This window comes from Cyprinodon variegatus, unplaced genomic scaffold (genome assembly GCF_000732505.1).
Source record: "Cyprinodon variegatus isolate N-32 unplaced genomic scaffold, C_variegatus-1.0 Scaffold102, whole genome shotgun sequence".
Classification (NCBI taxonomy): domain Eukaryota; kingdom Metazoa; phylum Chordata; class Actinopteri; order Cyprinodontiformes; family Cyprinodontidae; genus Cyprinodon; species Cyprinodon variegatus.
The window spans coordinates 835369-841394 of record NW_015150555.1 but is presented as its reverse complement, the minus strand read 5'-3'; positions in this window follow the sequence as shown (position 1 = coordinate 841394).

Below are 6026 nucleotides of genomic sequence, written 5' to 3'. Positions count from 1 at the left end.
TGGACACTACCTTAGTGATGGGGATGAGGGGTTCAGTCATCCAGTAGAAGCTCTGAGTAAAGCTGCTTCTCCTATGTATTTTTTTCATGCCTCCTAGACTCTTCTCTCAGAAGGTTTTCCAGCCATGCTCCATGAGGAGAAGGCCCAGGACATGACCCAGGCCACACTGAGGAGACCATGTCTCTTATCTAGCATTGGAATGCATTGGGCCGAGCTGGAGTAGGTGTTTGGGGAGAGGGAAGTCTGGGAGTTTCTGGTGAGTCTGCTGAAAAAAGCAGAAGACGAAAAGACAAGACAAGAAACTAAGCACTTTTGGCTATGAAAACACTAGATGAAAAGTGTTCACATATCTATTTTTCAGATAGAGTCACAGTTTACGGGGCACAAGGAAAACATCATGCAAAATATGTGACATGGTACAGTATAATTTTTAACTGATTATGATGAGTCTTATTGTTAGCATTTCCTGCATGTTTTACATCAGTAATCTCCTGTTTGTTTGTTTTTCTTTTTTTTTTTTTATGTATTTTTGTGGAACACCTGAAAAATTTATTAAATCATTAATCATTCAGGAACTACAGATAGATTGCCCCTAAAACAAGAAAGATCTCCAATTTACTTAAATGTTTTTTAAGAAAGAAATTTCAGTGGACTGGTACTGAATTTAATGGTTTGACAATGTATGTCATTATATTAAAATGATCTGTGTCTATTGTTAATTTCAGCTCCATAACCTTAATTTTAGTTGGCAAATTAAATTCTGTCACACATCTCTGTCCTTTAGCCACAGACAGAAAAAAAAAACATTCACCAATCTCCATTTATATCAGATTATACTACATTTGACATATTTCTGACCTTAAGCAATGGAGCCGAAGAAATTAGCTTAGTAGATATTTTAAATCTTTATGCCATGGCTAGGTTTTTCTAGTGATAACATATGATCAGTTATGCCCTGTGACAGACAGATTGCTGCAGATAGGCACCAGTCCCACTGCGACCCAGACGGTTGAAGCAGGAGAAAATGGATGGATGATTACTTGTTTTAACAGTTAGTTATTACCGCTTTTCACATCACATTGTTGTTTTAAAGATTGTTGCACTGTGACATCAGCAGAATTCTGTTCTATCTCATAAGCATCTCACTCTAAGGGATTGTGTAAAACATTTTGACACAGATGTTCCTGTTTTTCTATTTAAAATTTCCATATGTATGAAAATTAGCTCATGTGGCTAAATCTGCCATGTTTATACAATAGTATAAAGTTCTCATGTTGGTTAATGTGCATTGTCCCATCATCAATTAACAAGCAAATCAAAGGTATGTCATCTGGACCAGCCACTTTCTTTATAGTTTACCTGCCGTTTAACTTCTGTCCCTTCTTCTTTATGTACATACTGTTTCTCTATAATTTCATACTAATCTTAATCCATTCAGTTCCATCTTGATCTTTTGGCAAACAATTTATACATCCTTTTATTTCAATTTCTGTTTTTCTTAGTATTGCCTGTGCTTCCTATCTCTGTGCTCTTCTGCAGATCATGTGGATTCTACCAAGTCCTCTTTTTTTTGTTTTATAACCCCTTTTATCCTTTTGTTCTTTTGTAAAGTCAATCTTTAGTGTTAGAACAAACCTCACCTTACCATTTTCCCTGACCACTAAAAAACTCTTTCTGAGAAATCTGGCAGCTATTAGATGGATCAGATGAAACTATCTTAAAAAACAAGAGTTTTAAAACGTTTGAAAAATGCTAAAATATTATTTCATTATACATTTGAAGCAAAAGGTAACAAATTTATCTCTGCTATCAATTACATAAATAATTCTAAAAGAACCAGCTGCACAAAATGTATACATAACATTATGTTTCCTGTTACTGGTGATCTACCTTTAAAGTTTTTATTATGGTTCTTAAGGTAAAAAAAAAAAAAACGTTGCTATCAAGATTATACAATGTATCTCTGTGTGTATCTACTTTCAAATTTGTGTAATTCAAACACAAAATAATTACATTTTGGCTGCTTGTGTTCTTTTTTGTGCCTTTGCTGGCAGGAGATTTATAGAATTTTTGGTGTTTTTGCCTAAATTTTTCTTTTCTTTAACTAATTATGTGAAAAAAATTCTAAAAATTACCTCCAATGCTCTCACAATGTATGACATTAATTACAGATAAAGAATATTTCAAATTAATTGTGGGAGGATTGATTAAGGAGGTATGATTTTATAATAAGAACATACACAGAGGCTTGCCAATATGATAAAAAAAACATTGAGTTTCTACACATTTTTCTAAATGAAATCAACAAACTAGACTAAAAAAATAGGAAATGTTTTGCTATTGAATAACACAGCAATACATACTTATATAATAATGCATTATTACGTTTACAAAAAAATATGTATACAGTAGCCCAGCTAAAATTATGGATTGTTTTCCATAGGGCAGAGGCATTCCAGGGGCTTTAGTTTCAATGACATGTGTTTATAGCCCCTTTTCCACTTAAAGCCTCAGAATTTCATGCACCAGGATTTGAATTATCTGGTTAATAGAAATCTTGGGTAATTCATCAGCTTTTTGTATTACTTTGAAAGGCCCTGGAAAAGTCTTGTAAATGAGGATAATAATATGGCTGCCAGGTGCTGTACTTAATTAACCTCCTCCAATTCTGGAGGTGGTAGTTATATACAACAGTCCGAAAAACTGCCGTCCAGTTATTTTGTTTACTAGCCAAAAAGAGAAAGCACATCTGCCTTTGTTGCAAACACAATCACTTGGCTGCAGTGTCTTAAAAAGCAGCTACAACCTTTGCTTGCAATCCATGTTTTACACAATGTGATAAAGAAGATGACCATGATCAAATGACCATTAATGGCAGAGAAGACTTATATTGCTGATAGTATATGGTCAGCTCAACCATAGAAATGTATTGTTAATGTAGGTCAAGAGAATACCAGGCTTCTAATTGTAGTATTTTATCTTGCTTGAATATGGTCGCAAAGGTCTTGCCGTGTGTGTTGATGCAGAACAGAGCAATGGACTGGTGGTGAACCATTGTCCTCCACTTTATGTGGCCCAGTGGATCAAGAACTTCTAAATCTTGAGCAACACTTTTGAATTTCTGTGCTGCTGTCTGAGACCAGCGCTTCAAAAAACTTACTTTAACTTTTGCCTTTATGTCCCTTTGCCTGAAAGGATTGCAATAGCCTGGCAAAACTTGCGATAATTTTAGAGTGTCGAAGTATTTACCATTTATTTTTCAGTTGGTATGGCCACAGAATGTAAACATGTGCACAGTTTGTTTTTTTTAGGTTAAGAACAACTTCTGTCTGAGATTATCCAATTGCCTAACAGTGATAAATCAAAGGAAATGGTATCATATTTTGATTCAAAATGGGGGCTGCCACAGTGCTTTGGGAGCATTGATGAGTCCAACATTCCAATACTTTGCCCACCAACAGATAGAGTATGTTTTCTTTGTAAAGGGGTTGAACTTGACAATTCCTCCGGGAGCTGTGAATGGGAAGGGACTGTGTATGGAAGGGACATATTTTTCACCCTTTTGGATTATTTCTTTATTCACTGGTAGCAGTCTTCGATTTCTGGGAGAGCATTTAATTGAAAATATTTGTCCAAAAGACAAGTTTTATAATGCATTCACATTGGGCACTGTGTCTGGGGAGAATTGAATGCTGTGTGTTTCAGATGCACAGTGGATTCACCACGGAACTCATCATCAAACAGAAGAACTTGAGCTTCTACTTCAGCCAAACATCTCTATTTTAAAAAAATCAAACAACCTCTACCATTCCCTTTAGACGAGATTGCAAAGGCTGAAACAAACTAGCATCAGAACAAGAGAATGTGACAAAAACACTTTGAGAGAGGTTTCTGATAACTAAAAGGTCTGCCTCACATTCTACTTTTAGAAATTCTAGGACCCACTAGTAAACCTGCAGATTGAGAGCAAACTGGTCTTTTAAGAACATATGGTACAATCAGATCTCTCATATGAAACAGAGCTTGAGAAGGAGGATTTTAAATTCTATTCTAGATTTAACAGGAAGCCAATGAAGAGAAGCTAGAAAATGAGAGATATGAGATCTCTTTTTATTATTTCCAGAACCCTGGCTGCAGCATTTTGGATCAGCTGAAGGCTACAGTTTGTGGAATTCCTAATTGTAAAGCATTACAGTAGTCCAGCCTTGATGTTTTGAATATACATATTTAAATCTTATGTTAAGACAAACCTATTGGACAACCATGTTTCATATGGGATCTAGTTTGTGAGCTGAAAAACAGTCATAAATATGCTTTTCCAACAAGGCAAGGCAGGACCTATTTATAATGCCCATTCCTGAAGAGACTGATTTCTCAATGAGAGACACAGCTCAAAGAGACTAAAACAAAGTGAGACATTGCACACATCACAACATGGTGACAATTTGTATCTTATCTTATCGTTCACAATTTCTGCTTAGAAAAAGTATGAATACAGTATAATACTTTTATTTTACACAATAAAAAGCACTATATATAAGGCCCAAAGACATAACATAATTTACATATATTGTCTGCATTATGTGTGCTGTTACAAATAAAGGGTACGTTATAATCATCATATGATGTTAGCGTTCAATTGTCCCATTTAGCAATTTTCACAAACCCAAGGTGAGTCTTTCCTACATTTACAGCAGTACTTCCTGCAATGCTCACGATGCTCAGTGCTATTGTCTCTGTAGCAGATTTTTAAATTGTTTTCAAAACAGAACTGTAAAGAAACAAAATATATGGGTGCAAGGGACAAATCACTAAATATGTTTGTTTCTAGCAAATATTCAGTTCAAAAATATGGTATTAATCCCAAAATAAGTTAATCAACTATTTAATATTATTAATATCATTTTAAAATTATTTTTAACCTTATGTCTACAGTACAGGATGGACATCTGAATTACTTGTCTATCTCATACGTATTGCCTAAATATTCTTGCTTCCCTCTCTAAACTGTTCCTGCTCATGAAGGTTTTTTCCTTGTACAGATTAGTTTTCCGCTATGATTCCACTGGTGGCTCATCAATAATTCCAGTAACAGATTCTCGTGGCCTCAGATAACATATTTGTATCTGTACTTGATCTGTACTTGCTGCATTTGATACAGTTGATCATAATATTCCTTTAGAAAGACTTTAATATTTTGTTGGAATTAAAGGAACAGCACTAGACTTGTTTAAATCTTATCTATCTGATTGATTTCAGTTTATTTACGTTAATGATAAATCTTCCTCATTCTCAAAAGTTGCCTGTGGAGTACCACAGGGATCAGTGCTAGGACCAGTTCTCTTTACTTTATACATGCTCCCAATCGGTAGAACTATTAGACAGCATGGGATGACTCTTAACTTTGTGCTTCTGAACTTTGTGCTTCTGAATGCAGACAAAACAGAAGTTATAGTCTTTGGACCAGACTTTTTGAAAAAGAAGCTTTTTAGTCAGTCACTTCATTTGAATGGGATTAAACTGATTTCAGATCAAAAAGAAAAAAATGTTGGTGTTATTTTTGATCAGGACCTGTCTTTTAAATCCCATATCAAAAAGGTTTTTTCATCCGCAGAATATTGCAAAGATTAGAAATATCCTGTCCAGGGGTGATGCTGAGAAACTAGTCCATGCATTTGTTACTTCAAGGCTGGACTATTGTAATTCTTTACTATGAGGAAGTCCACAAACTGTAGTTAAAAGCCTTCAGCTGATCCAAAATGCTGCAGCCAGAGTTCTGATGAAAATTAAAAAGAGAGATCATATCTTTCCTATACTAGCTTGTCTTCATTGGCTCCCTGTTAAATCAAGAATATAATTTAAAATCCTCCTTCTCCCCCTCTCTGCAGAATCTGTTAGTTCAATCTCTAACATTATGCTCTCTCTGCTTTTTCTCATAGTAACTTTGCCTCGTCTGTTCCTGTTTGGCTGTGAAACCATCACGTAGAGAAATATCAGCTGTGCTGCTGCCATCAATACCTTTGTTT